Below are 15,198 nucleotides of genomic sequence, written 5' to 3'. Positions count from 1 at the left end.
AGCGGGCGGACTCCCTTGGCAGGAATTATTGGATGTCAGAAGTCAAACCAGATACCAGCCACCAGATGCCAATGCAACACAAGAAGACGTTGCTGGGACGTTGCTGCGGATTACATGTACATACCATTACATTAATGATCATTGAAGCGTGCCCGATAAGCACCAAACGTCTCTTACTATCATAGCATGCATATGGTTACCGTTCTTCCCCTCTCCAAGCAAACGTATGCAGAGAGTCAAGGATTCCGTCCCATCAGGACTCTGTCTCTCTCTCTGGTGGATGTGTTTTATCTTCCCGGGAAGACGCTGGATGATGATTGTGATAATTAATTCGACCTCGGATACTCGGAAGCCTTGGCTGGATCGCTTAGTTACTGGCGGCTGCTGCTGCTGCTGCTGCGGTTAATGACGTTTCTGGTCTTGTGGTCTCATTTTTCTTTGACAGCATTGACAGGTTGGCGGTGGTAGTGGTGGTTCATTTAGATAGAAGAGTGCTTCGCTCGAGAGCATTCTTCAAACGTTGGCGAAGAACTGATTTTTTGTGTGTGTTTGCTTGCTATACCAGCTACCTGATACGGTCTTAACACATCTCAACGGTACTGCAAGATAACGAGTGTGCCCTTTCCACCGAGTTCTTTCTTCTAGGGTGCCCAACACAAAAAAGTAGGAGAAATTTAAATAATACTTCCACTAAAGGCAATAGACCTTTGGTAAATATCACGTTTGTGAGACGACTTAACAGCGTTCTGAGCGAGTGCGCGCTCGTGTGTGTGTGTATGTTGATGGCGCTTACGCACGCAAATGCTTTGACGGGGGCCCCGGTCTGACCCTGGGGTGTCGGTGGTGTATAAGATCAAGATATTTTTCAAGAGAGATTTCCAACGCTTTTTAATAATAAACGCACTTCGCACGCCATCCTCGCTCGCTCGCTCGCTCGCACAGCCGTCCTTTGTTGTAATTGGTTGCGTTTTGAGTGTAATGTTTCATTTTTATCACGATGAAAAATCAGATGTCATACATCAAAAAGGTTCGGACTGACCCGGGCGGAGGGGATAAGGTAAGAAAGGCCTATCAAAATGTTTTGGGTGGATGGTGGATGCAAATTTTGTCCGATTATCAAGCTACTGTTTAAGGCCCTCTCCCTCTCCTTCTCTCGCAGGGCGTTTGAAGACGTTGTACAAGTGCGTTTTAATTAGAAGGAAATGGTTATTGCGCGACGGAACAGCAATGTGCAAGTGTTACGGTGCGTGTCGATAGGGAGAGGCGATGAAGATGAAAGGTATAGAAAATTATTTATATAAGCCAGGTCTTCAACAAGCCCGGCTAGCTCAGTCGGTAGAGCATGAGACTCTTAATCTCAGGGTCGTGGGTTCGAGCCCCACGTTGGGCGCTGTGAAATACCTTTTTGTCCACCCTCCCACCAGAAAAAAGATGTATTGAAAGCATATTTTCTTTATTAATAGACACATACAAGCCAATTATTTATAGAAAAAGGTTATATGGTATACTAGATGTCGAGTCATTCTAAAGCAGACATAGTGTTTTTGTTTGCAGTATTCATAGAATCTCGAGGCGATATTTTCTCTGACAACTTCTCTTCCTTCTCTACATTCTAGCCTGCTGCTGCACCCAACCAGTTCACCAATTCAAAAACAAACAAAAAACCCAGAACTCCCCGAGAAAAATCATTCACTGTCGCCCATAATTCTGTGCCGCTCCACAACAATTTATGCCACTATCTTTATGGAATTAGAAACTATCAACCGCAACCATTTGTGTAACGGGGAGGTTGCTGTGGGGGGTTTTTTTTATGGGCACGAGGGCAAATAAAAAGCTTTTGAGAAGATTAGCAAAAATCCACCAGAAGTAGTGGTAAGTGTCCTTGGACTGGTTGTGTGTGTGTGCAGAAATATAGCTGAGAGTGTTTGGAGTGGAATGGAACAAGATTTTCCTCTTTTTTATTGCGGCCTATTGAGTCTCGGGCTTGTAATATGTTACACACACACACACACACACACACACACACACACACACACACACACACACACACACACACACACACACACACACACACACACACACACACACACACACACACACACACACACACACACACACACACACACACACACACACACACACACACACACACACACACACACACACACACACACACACACACACACACACACATTTTAGGTTGGAAGGGGTTTTAGGATAAATTCTCCAACGACTTTAGGATTGCTTTACGGTGCTATACCGTGGTCCACAGACACCGCGACCACACTACCTCTCATCTGCGGCTTAGTATTAATTAATTTGTGCTTATTTTCCTTCCGAATTTGGACGGCAAATTATTCCGCGCTCAGAACGGTTTACGGTTGCGGTTAGGAGGAAGTTGTGTGTGTGTATTTTTTTTCTCTCTGTCCGTTTGCTTGCTTGATGGTTGGTTCAACCCCGCACGGGCCCTCACACATTAGATTGGGTCGCACTTTTACGATCGACTTCGATCGTAAAATATAAAATTTTTATTAATCTGCCGAGCGGGCGCGCGCGTCCGCCCTGGGATGGCGCAATTGCGTCAAACGGGTATGCAACGAGCGGGCCTATGACCGTATGGCCGTATCGAAGAATTTTTATTTTTTCGGGCTGTAAGATTACAAACGGCCCCAACCCTCCTCCGGTGGTGGTGTTTTTCCATTGGTTTTAACTGCCTTTTTTCGAGACTGGATTTTTTGGGTAGTTTTGTTTTTCCTCCACTTGAGCACGCAGCTTTACGAGCGGAATATTATCCTTCTAATTTGATTTTTATTTGCCTTATACGGTACACCATTTCGACAGCCGCAAGTGGGCAAATGCGCGCTTGTTTGTATACCCTCCCTTCACAAACGGGGGCTGCTTTACGACGCGCGGACCGCTTTCCCGGCCGTTTTTCCGCTGCATTCTCCACGCCACTCCACTCCTTTTGGGCCGTGAGAATCATTCACACACGTCGTCGTAAAAGGCGTCGTTTAACCTCTTTCCTTCGTGTTTTTTTTTAATTTACAGTAAAAATGGAAATATGAAATGAGCAATTGTCTGCCTGCCGGTGGACTTATTTGCGGGCTCGATATCCGGACAGTACACCCCGCAGACGCACACAAACAACAAGCGAGATACACATGGCTGCCAATTGGATGCATCTCGTGTTTTTTGTGTGTGTGTGGTTTGGTTGCGGCTCAAGACAAATTAAGACATAACAATAAAACGAAAAGCCCCAGAACATTGCGGATAAACTTTGCGGCGAGGTTTGGACTATAAAAATAGTCGCCTTATAGGCTGTAGCGAAAATAATAATGTGTGGCTTCATAAACCTTGCCTCTGCATGAGGTAGTTTTCTGGCGGCACATGTAATTTGGGGAGAGAAACTTTGATAACAATGCCGCACCAAACATTTGTCGTTGAAGATGAATTGGTTGTGTGCTTTGAAATTAATACAAAATATATATTCTATTTGTTGTTTTACATTTTCTATGACGCTATATTTCGTATCTCTTCCAAATCGTTATCTCCAAGACTTAATTGTACACTGCCTTAAGCAATCAGGCTACTATTGATCGACGGCAGTAATATGCTGCTTATAAAAGTAGCAATTTTTCATAAATAATCTTGTACATAGCAAATACTTCAATTTTTCATTATTAATTTGTAGGGCTGTTTGTCGCAAAAGCAAAAAATATTAATCAGAATATGGCTTATCGTACACTAAAAGATAGCAAATTCAACAACTTGTTAAGCTATAAAACATACAAAAATAGTGAAATAAATGCATTTTATTTTGTGATTTCTCGCTGACTATTACTTTGCACCGTGAAAAAGGGGGAAACACATTTAAATGCATTTATTTCATATTTTTAGCATATTTTATGGTTGTTTAAATAGTTTAGCCGGTCTCGTAGTACAGTCGTCAACTCGTAAGACTTAACAACATGCCCGTCATGGGTTCAATCCCCAAATAGACCATGCCGCCATACGTAGGACTGACTATCCTGCTATGGGGGGGAACCAATTAGTCACTGAAAGCCAAGCCCACAAGTGGGTTCAGGCAGCCCTTGACCGACAACGCTTGTTGAGCCAAAGAAGAAGAAGAAGAAATAGTTGAGGAATTAAATTTCCTTTCTTTTGGTGTATGATATGAAGTATTCTAATAAATATTTAATGAAATATAGCAAAACATAACAGAATATCAACTTCACTCTATCTTTAATATGGGCTTAAGGCATGAGATTCAGTAAAATATTTGATTTATTTCAGTTATAGAATCATTAAATGGCTTTTTCTTTAAATGATTTGCATTATTTGCTACCGGGATTAAGTTGTCCTTGTGCCCTTTGTTATCAATTCTCGATTATTTCACGAAAACCACAGAGGTGATTGGTAGATTATTATAAATTTACTTGAAAGTGGTCAATGTCACTGAGAATTAATTTAATGTTTTCTAGAATTTTTATTTTTAAATGTTGCAATTAACATTGAGTTTTTAAAACAACAGAATAAACAGCTCCTTGGACATTGCCCTTTTTGTCTCTTTGATTGCTCTTAGAACTACAAACAAATTGCTTTAATCAAAGCGCCATACAAAAATAAAACCTCTATTGCAGCACTGCACGTTTGCGCATACCCTGGGTGAAAAGATAAAAGTAAGTCCATTGAGGGATGAATTAAATATTGTCACCAACCCACCATGGCATCATGATCGAGGGCGGTGGGGTCAGCATTAGCAGCACATTTGCCAGCCAGCCAGAACACTTTACCTACACACCTACACCTAGCATCAGCAATGGGGTCAAAGTGAACCCTGGACTGAAGAAGGAAAAGAACCTTCTTAACGAACCACCACCAACACCAACAAAAAAAGGGATAAAGATTCTGAAGGTTGTTCAGTGTGACACCAGCAAACGGTTCCAATGGGAAAGGATAGCTTGTGTTTGCATAGCCTAGAGAAACACTTTACTTGCAAAGAGTGTGCGGGGGAAAGCCAGCGAAAAAAGGGATACATTTGCATTCGCGTAGTACTTAAAAAACGAAAGGCGGATGAAAAGATTCGCCCGAAATCAAATCTTTTTCGTGGAGGGCAAAGTTTTGCCTCTTAACGGGGTGTTTTTTTTTTTTTTTTTTTTTTGGTGAACGGGCATTGTGCGATGAATGTGGTGATGATGACGAAGATGATGATGTGACGGTGATTTGGAGGGTTGAAGCGTGTCAAAGGATCATTTGAGAGCGACGACAGACAGTGTTGTATCAATTTTGGCACTGTAACAGTTCAACAACGGAAACATTTGAATCAATTTTTCAGGTTATTATTTAAGCAAAGAATTGAAAAGAATTGCTGCCTTTGAAATATGCAAGAATGCCACAATAGTACCATAAACAAGCTATTGAAAGGCAGCTCTTAGACTTCCTATAAAACCCCTTTCATTTCATTGCCGTTCACTTTCGATCGCACATCGATTTTTTTTATGTCATTTGCCCTCGACCCTTAAAGCACTTAACGATTAAAAGTGCGGCTCCAGCGGCTTTTGCCGTTGCCCCGTTGTCTTCCTTCACGCTTCCAGCCACGGCTGCCATCACTTTTGGCGCCCTGGTCAAGGTTCGTTTGCTCTTTACACTTAAAACGAAAAAATAACCCAGCCTGTACGAGAGATCACGATCGTGTAACGCTACTTTTCCACTGATATCGATCGTGCCAGCCGGACGGTCGGACGCATCTTCCTTCCCTCCGGGCCGGTTTCCGGTCCGCTGATTCGCAGCAACAAGAGGGACACCATGCCGACCCACGGACCCAATGAGCCATCGAAGAAACCGTATCAATCTAACTCGACTCCTTCGCCGCGACGGTTCGCCGGCGTACAAAGGTGATCTTGTGGGCCCGACCAAAGGTGAATGGGAGCAACCCTCCCATGAGAGTGAGCCAGTCAGCCAAAGTTCAGCGATCGTAATCTGCCCCTTTAGTTGCTCGATCGAAACGGAACACATCCCCCCCCCGTGAGCTGTGCCTTTTTAATGTTTTTTTCTCCCCGTCAGAACGAACGACCGTACTGAAGTCATTTATTAAAGTCAGTCGCAATCGCCACTCATCGTTTCTTCCGGGCAATTGGCACCTTGGCACAAGACGTGTCCACGCGTGCGTGTGTGTAGCAAAACAGGGGTAAAGAAAAATGTGACCAAAGCACACCCGAAGGCCACAACCGTATCATTATTAATTAAAAAATATAATACACACACATAAGGACGAATGGAGAGGAACGAACTCAACCGCAAACGGGAGGGACGCACTCAGCTTTGCGTCTTTGCGTCGGGAATGGGGGAACAGTTTGCACCTGCCCGGTTTCGCGTGCGGCGCATTATCCTGCGATGTCCTGCGAGCTTCCGTTAAAAACTGATCCGGTTTTCTGCTTCACTCCCTACCGGTCGGATTGAGGTCGACGACGTCTCATCGAGGTCATCGTACGGGTCCGGGTGGGGAGAGGCGGAAGGAACACACACAAAAAACAACGAGCGATCCTTTCCTTTCGCTTATCATCCATTTACGTTTCCCTTTTTCGCTTTCTTTCTGTGTTCTGAGTTTATCTTTCTTAAAAGAACCACCCGATAATGATGTACAGGACACAGCTCCCTTTTTGTCTCTTGTGTGTGTGTGTGTGTGTGTTTTAATTCTTAATTCCCGCGTCGCAAAGGTCCTTGCAGCTCGGGCCAATTGGCAGGACACGGTGGCCGTTCCGGGTCTTTGGAAATAGTACTTCATTGTGAGTTATTTCGTTCCGTTCCTGGCGGCTGTCGCTCTACCTCCCTCTCTGTGTGTGGCTAATGCATTTCACCTGTTCGTAACGTTTATTAACGTTATGAAACGGTAGGTCGAGGTCGACACTCGCATACACTGAAAAGAGACTTGGCCGTGCTGCTTTTAGACTCCTAATTGGCAGCATTAAAAAGCGTCCCATTGATGTAAGATATGGAAGTTGAAGTATGTTCTTACGTTTAATTGAGGCGAAAGATGACGAAAAGCATGCGAAGGACTGTTTCAGCAGGATCTGTTTTCTCAAACGGTTTTAACCGCCTCGGGAAGAAAGTTTTGTTGATTTAGGAGAGTATTTAGCGAAAATAAAAGTTGTTTGGAGATCCAATGACGACACAGAATGGTTAATTTGACTCTTGTGAAGGTTATTTAGGTTAGATTGATTGTTAAAAAACTAAAGTTAGTAATATCTCCTCATTTGCTCGAACCATGTGTAGCTTGATGGACGGTGTTATCGTTAAGTTACATACAATAGTTAATGCAAAGATGTGCTAGTATCAATACATGATTGTTTATAAAGACCATTCAAAGAGTTTTATTATTGTTCTTCATTGACATGACCCAAGTCTTTATAATTTAGAGGTCAAATTATCCAGTTCATTTTAGCAAAAAGCGTGAACAAGTCTTTTACACTTAGATAAAAAGTGTCAATTGTTTCATTGCGACATGACTTAAGGGATTATTTGTGTTCTCTGCTGTGTATTGGGTACACTTATGGTAATTTTTACAACGTTGGTTAATTTGTTCTATTTGATAAGGTTGAAATCTATCAAGAAAAGTTAGAAATATGGTGTTAATGTCGTGTAAAATATGAATTGTGTCATCACGAATATCAAACGATGGCAATTAGTTGAAAGAAAGTTGAGACAAAACCAAATCCTTGGAAAATGGTGGACTAATATCTAGCCTTGGAAATTTATCGGCTAATGCATTCTACAGACTTTGAGTATGACTCTCAGAAACGTATTTTCTGTAAATTGATTCTATTCAGCAGATTGATCGATATTGGAACAAAACTCGTTTGAAGATACTAGTCTTAAGTTAACCTACTAAATGTCTCAGCAAGTCAACTTCAATGCTAAATAATTTGTCAAAAAGAGATATCTAGGAGATGAAACTATCGATTTAGTTTCATTGATTTCAAAGAGCAACTATTCCATGGTGCTACAAACTTAAACTACTTGCCTTCATACTTAGTCCTGAATATTATTTAAGTTTAATATCTCAACTTATATAAACCGTTTACCCTTCTTTCAACTTCATTTACACTATATGAGACGGCAACGAGTACAATGAATTGTCCAATGCCACCACAATAATGTAATATTAGTCCAATGACTCCCAACTCCACTCCAAGGGTGCGTATCACCGCTTTATCAAACGCGATCATTGCCCAGCCTCATTTACACAATTTGCAATAACACCGTTTAACCGCATTCAATTTTGACGTCCGTTCGAGTAGCGTTCGGGGTTTTATTGCGCGCAATCAGTGCATTGCAGCGAATCCCCAGAGATCGCATCACGACAGGCGCTTTTTGCAAGCGCCCATCATCAACGCCCGCGCGCACACTTGTGGACGAAAAATGCACCGCCTGCCACAATCCAGCAGCGTGCACATTGCGCGGAACGTCCCGCCGCGTATCGGTATCGGTGGTGTGTGTGTGTGTGCGCGTCGTCTCTATGGGCAGGTGGAATTAATTCGCACCGGCGCAGGAAACTCGCATTACATTCGCCCTCCCCAAAACGGCACGGAAATGCATCCGATGGGAGTGGGAGGAAGGCTAACGCTGCCTCAACTGCCAGCGGTTGGTGCAAAACAATAACAGTAATGTGCAGCGCAAATAAAAGAAAATATTATAGCCCCTGGTGGGCAGCACAGTGCAGTGCTTGTGTGTGTGTGTTTGGGTTCGGTTTTTGTTTCTTTCCACTGTGTTAATTCAGGTGGGTTTTTTTTTTGTTCGTTGTTGTTGCTTTGTGCAGCTTTTCCACCACAAACAAATTGCCATTTCAATTGCCCGAGGTGGACGCAAAAGGGAGGGGGACGGGGACCGTTGTTGCGTGGGGACATTGAAAAATCAGACCGGACTTGGCAGCCCCCCACACACACACACACACACGCAAGTCAAGGGAGAGAGAGGCAAACAATGGCACCGATGGACACACAAAACGCCGCACGACACGCCGCAATGTTGTAAACTATGTTGCGTGCATTTGTTTTGTTATTTTCTCTTTACCGCTACCCCCACCTCTCCATCATTACATGAAGGGTAGAAAGGGGGAGGGGGGGAGCGAAGGGATGATGGTCATACCGTGGCGACCGATCGCATTCGGAGCCCATGCCGTGCAACACAATTTTTCTATAGAGCCATTTTGTTTCCGCGCTTGGCTGCTCAAGTAAAAATTTTAAATAGTTTTATATATTTTTTATTGGTGCTCTTTTTTGCTTCTTCCCGTTTGTGTTTTCCCACCTCCTTTTTATCCCCTCCTTTGTCTCATGCATCAGCCCCAACGAGGGTATGATCGTGTTATTTCCCCCGTTGCCGTTGTCCGGATGCAGTTTTCCTTCCATGGGCTTTAGTAGAGTTTTTTACTCTTCTCTTCACTATTTCCAAACAAAGATGCGCTCCCTGTGAGTGTGTGTGTTTCTGCTGCCTTCGATAGGGAATTATAAATGATACACCGGGCCGGACCATATGTTTGGAGGATTAGCGTTGTTGTTTTTTTTTTGCCACTCACGAAACACGGATTGCAACGCAGCTAAGGTGTACGGCTCATTGAGCTTCGTTAGCCGGCGAGACAGAGTAGAAAAGGTTCACAAATTCGACTCTTTACGACTTTGGTTGGTTGGTTGGTTGGTCATCTTAGGGCCGCTTGGTCCGCGCTCGCGGAAATGCACAAGCGGTAAGCTTTAAACACATTTTAACGCACCATTGTGCCGGCTGGCTGTGTTGTGTCGGCTGGTGGTTGGGCTGGCAAAATGGGTAGTGATTTAATTAGGAAGCCAGCGCTGGAAAACACTGAAACACTTCAGCCGCGCGTTCGCAAGTGTCATTTCTTTAAATGTATGCCATAAAATCACGCTGATCATGCACCGTTACCGCCCTTGGTGGTGGTGCCTGTGTGCACTGTCATGGTCATGGTGTTTTGGATGGGGTTTTTTGGATGGTGCTGATGATTAAGGTGAGTGAAGAATAATATATTATTGCAGCCTGCAGCAGTAGAGGAAGGTTACATTGCACATCAAAAGTGGGACGTTGCAAATTGTTTGCTTGTTGGGTGATTTTATTGCATCTGATGGGATCAGTTATAAGTTATATAGCGCTTGATGGAAAGGAATGAGAAGAGTCATTTGAAGGGTCTCTCTTTTGAGGGAAACTAAACTCTTCAGGGGTTTTTTTAAATGATTAATAAGGAAGCAACTCAAAACGATGATTCGCAATGTCAAATATTTGGTGATGAAATGTATCTTACAGCTTTGAGGCTACTCTGGGCTAGCTCTTTATATTTAACACAAATCAGAGTTTTAACATTCGCATCTTCAATTTTTACACACTATTCTCCCCATTCACTACAAGAATGTAAGCTGCTCCCGGTGCAACCTATAGCCATCCTTTGCGTTGGTTTGCATCGTCGACCAACTCCCCCTCGAAGCTGTCATGCGCAGTTTTGAGCTTTTTTCGCGAAACTTTTACCACCCGTAAAGCCCCCCATATTCATCTCGTTCGTTCTCGGCACTTTGGCTGGTGTGCTTTTCGGATAGTTTAGTTCTCTTCTCTCTCATTTCAACGTCTATCCCTCCACTACCAAGACTGTCTCTAATAGCACTAGAGCTTGGGTGTGCGAGTGAGTGTTTTTTTTTTGTTGCAAAATTGTTCACACCAAGACACCGTCGAAGCCATCGGAAGGAAGGTCATTCCGTTCATTGCTACCCTTTTGCATCCCACCCCCCCTTTGGGTCCATTGTGACGGCTGCTGATGAGTGTAATGTCTTGAAGCGTACCTTCATGATATAAGCGATGGTTTTCTGAACATCTTAAATGAGCGAACCTACAAAAAAAACCCACTCTGCCCCGAACAATGACTCAAGCGAACACAGTTTTGTGAAGCTCATGTACAAAATGACCCTTCCGATGGTGTAAACATGTGTGTGTTTGTGTGTGTGTGTGTGGAATGTGCAGAATAATAAAATTGCAATTAACCGATTCCCAGCCATTGTCTTGCTGGTGGGTCTTGTGGGACGCAGTTGCAAGTGCAGTTTTTGTGTCAGTGCTCCCCAGCTCGGTTGTCCGTCCAGCGTGAGTAGACACCGAGATGCATCAGATACACCTTTACATCGTCAAATCGTACGCACAACGTCCATTTATTGTTCGGCTGTGTAAGAGCAAAACCTTGCCCTTTTAAAAAGGATTTATTTGCGAGAATGAAACTCTAAACTAAAACTGCGGGTGCGAATCTGAGTTGTGTGGGGCCCATCACCCTCGCTGGTCGATTCATTAGTTGGGTGAGCTTGTTCGTTGGGCGGTGTTTTTTTTTTGCTGTTACATTTGATGCAACTCGTTGGTGAGATAAGGGTGAGAAACTGGGGGTAAAAAACACGAAAGGAAAATTCTTTAACAATAAACATGTTTCCTCTCAAGTCCCAGTCATGGATCGGAACATCGGAGCAAGATGTCTCAGCTGTCATAGTTGTGTACACGATGGGCAGAAGCAAAAATTCCATCACAGAAGGCGCTGTTTCTTACCAGAGCAACAAACAGCTCAAATGTCAGTTTCACGCTGTTGCATTTGACAGCACGACGAGTTGTGTAAATTCCAGTGTTGCGAACGGTGATAGTCGTCGACATAAAATTTTACAAAATGATACTTTTTGAAGCATCGCATTCTAGATCCACGCATTCATTCGACAATCTCGGAAAAAAATATCATTTGACACGATGATATTTTTTCTGCTACAATCATTTGACTTTTTGATTTTGCCGTACCTCAAGTGAACTAGATCTTCATCGAAAATGGGTCCTTTTTTCGTGTTTTCGCGTGAATTTCTATACTCCTGTAAGAGAACACCATTTTCCTGGTTCACTGAGTGAAAATATCAAGTAGTCTAATGGCTTAGTATCGGTAAATGCACGATTAAGCAGTTCTGGATTCTCACTGAAAAATGTCAAATGACATTCATTCTACATTTTTTGCAATCATGTCATCGCAAAAGCATTGATTGTTAATGCACAAATGATTGTCGCTTTTGGAAAGTCGTGTCATGGTAACCATGAATATCATGATCAAAAAATGATTTTGACACCCGCTTACTGCGAATATCATAAAAAAATGTCGACAATTAACAACACTGGTAAATTCACATTTTCAAAGAATACTTTGGAGCATCGCAAAATAAGTAAAAAGTAAGTAAAATATATTAAAAGTAAAAGTTAAAATATGAAAAGCATCTTTTTATAAACAATGAATATTTTAAGCCGTAGAACCTTCTTAGATACAAAAAAACCAAGTAGTTTTGAAGGAACAGAGGCCTTCCGACATCATCGTCATCTGCGTTATTATCATTAACGTTGTAGTCATCGGCATGAGGGGATTGTTTCCGTAAATAATTATCCCATCCATAACCGCATCACCCCTTGCTGTATTGTTGGCCGGATATCCAAATGGGTGGTCATTTTTCTGCGTATCGCTCTTTTCGGCCTGGGGCCGAGATTTTCCCACCAGCTTTCAATAATCGCTGCTCTGCACCATACGTGTGAGACTGGTGGGTTGAGTTTCAATGCAAGCAAAGCACCGGACGAAAAAAAAGCGCAAAAAGTTCTCTCGTCCCTCCAGAGCACGGAACATGGGTGGCATGGTTGCCCGGTCACGGTCACACTCCTCCGTTCGCAGGTGCTGGAACACTTTTGGGGTGGCTCCATTGCACACGCACACCCCATGGCAGGCGCATATTATCGGCCGGTTGCATACGCCCGATCCGCCTGCTGGTTGGATTGTGGCCAGTTTTCCAGCACGTTGCACCCAGCGCTGATGATCGAACTTTTTCCATGGAAGGTGCATGTTCGAACCAAGGGGAGGGCTTTTGCACGGAATGTCCCGCAGGTGAAAAGCAAACACACATACCCAGCAGCAGGGACTGGAGAGAAGGAGAAGGAGCGATTGAGGGCAAGTCACAGTTTGCGTTTTTTCGGTTCCAACTCTTTTTTTTGTCTTATTACTTTTTATTTTTTTGATTAATGCCCGGATAGCATGCCAATCGAGCAAACGGGCAACGTGCAACGGGCGTGCAATTTAATGAGACGTTAAAACAAAGAACGTGCCGAATTCATGTGAGCGCACGGCTTTGGCGCGTTTTTCTGCTGCAACGTCTCATAACTCACCCCCCCCCCTCACCCTGAGCGATTTGGTTGCTGTTAACAACAGCTTTTTTTGTTTGTGTTAATCTAGCCATATAAAAAGCACAAACACACACTCACTCAATAAAAAAGTGCATCGAAAGTAGAGCAGAAGGTGTGAGGTTCGGTTTCGATATGATTGTTCAGGCCATGCCAACCAAATAATGAAATTAAACTCGCACACGAACTGGCTGTTTGGTGGCATTTGTGAGCGTGTTTTACTGCTTCAACTTGTGGGATTCAATGTTTGAAAGAGAACAAAAATACATTTTAATTGATCAAATGCAATTTCACCGATGAATGCAATTCAAGAAATGTTCCAACAGAATGAAGTTTTTATCATATAGAGTATAGTTGGTCCTAGTTGACGTTGCCGCAAGCACTACGGTTGTTTTTTCATTCAATATTGACATTTTTATTTTGGCGTAGAAGTAGATCGATTCTGAACAATTACTGGAAGTGAAATAGATCTTAAACCCATACCAATTCTGAAACTGATGATCTCATACCGGTCTTGGAACAGATCCTTTGGTGTTTAATCTGATCCAGCTCTCATACTTATGCATATCAGTCTTGGAATAGTCATTGAACCCTTTGAGGGATAGGAACTCTTCTTGCTCCATACTGGAAATGGAGCTGATCTTGAGCTCATACCATTCTTGGTCCATTCAGAACACATATCCATACCCCATACAGTTCAGAACAGTTCTCAGACCCATTCCATGTGCAGAAAATGATACTGAACCCAAATCACTCCTGGAACTGATTCCCGGGCAATATCGCCCTCCTGAAACTGCTCCTGAGCCTAACCGATCCTGAAACTGATTACAATTTCAATCTCCTATAGGTCCTTTAACTAATACCTTACCCATAACATTTCTGGAACTGTTCTGTCCTGGGACTCCCAATTACATCTCCAACTCATACAAATCCTAAAACTGATCCTGAATCTATCAACCGGTCTAGGAAATGATTCTGAGCCTATATCGGTTCTGGAATTTCACCTAATCCCAAGTTACTGGAACTGACTTCAAATCCAGCTGAGTTCCACAAACTATTCCCTTTTTTATTGCGATTTCAAAAATGTTCCTGGCAAGATCTCTGGGACCGAACGCAATCATAAACCTGTCACGTTTCAGGAAACACATACAAGTCACCTGATCAGATCTGGCATCTAATTTGTCTTATCATATTTGTAAATGGAACTGTTCCGTTCGGAATTTGACTAGAGTTTGTACATGTTGATACTTTACTCCTTGGAAAATGCTACAAAAATAAATTCAAAGCAAATTAATCATTAAGGTTCTCTCTTAGAGCGATTAAAGACTTTCCTCTACCTCAGAGACATGCCTTCAAAATCAGCTTGGCGTTAAATTTCAAACCGTCATTTTCAGTACCATTTTTTCAACTCTTCCACCCTAATTATTAACTCCATATTTGTACGGACGAGAAAATTCCACCAGCACAAACATTTGTTCGCAATCAAGAAGCTAACGGTCTCCCCTTTCCGGCCCCACTCAAAAGGGACTTCTTTCCTTTCAGCAAACAATAACCATTTCTTTTACGAATAAAAAAAACACCCAAGGACCAACCCCGTAAAAACCAATCGCACACAGGACCCGGAAGCCCGGAAACCCGGTCCCCCGAAATTAAAACAAAGAACTGCGCCACCAAACAAAACAACACAAACAAAAAACACTCACCCGAAAAAGGAATCGGAAGTGTATGAAAGGAGCATAAAGTGACAGTACACATAACCTTCTTGCGACGACGGGGATGGCAAATGTCCCGTCGGAAGAAAATCATGAATATTCAATGAGTTAAACGGTTTTACCAAATGTCGTGGCCGGTGATTCCGTCCAGCCCGCGGGGTTTGACTGGTTAATAAAGCCCTCCCTCGTCCCGCTCGACAAACGGGTGTCGGAATGTGCGCATTTTGTTTTTTGCTGCACTGTGTGTCTAGTAGTGTGTCCT

At 43.1% G+C, this 15,198-nt stretch overlaps 1 protein-coding gene and 1 non-coding gene across 2 annotated transcripts in view; one reads left to right on the top strand and one right to left on the bottom strand.

Moving 5' to 3' along the window:
• Positions 1-15,198, bottom strand: part of LOC120896437 — a 137,502-nt gene that overhangs the window by 11,584 nt on the left and 110,720 nt on the right. The window lies entirely within an intron of this gene.
• Trnak-cuu lies at positions 1,318-1,390 on the top strand. Its single transcript has one exon. It is a non-coding gene; the product is annotated as a tRNA-Lys (tRNA).

The sequence above is a fragment of the Anopheles arabiensis genome, chromosome 2 (assembly GCF_016920715.1).
Source record: "Anopheles arabiensis isolate DONGOLA chromosome 2, AaraD3, whole genome shotgun sequence".
NCBI lineage: Eukaryota > Metazoa > Arthropoda > Insecta > Diptera > Culicidae > Anopheles > Anopheles arabiensis.
This window is presented reverse-complemented; position numbering and strand designations above follow the sequence as displayed.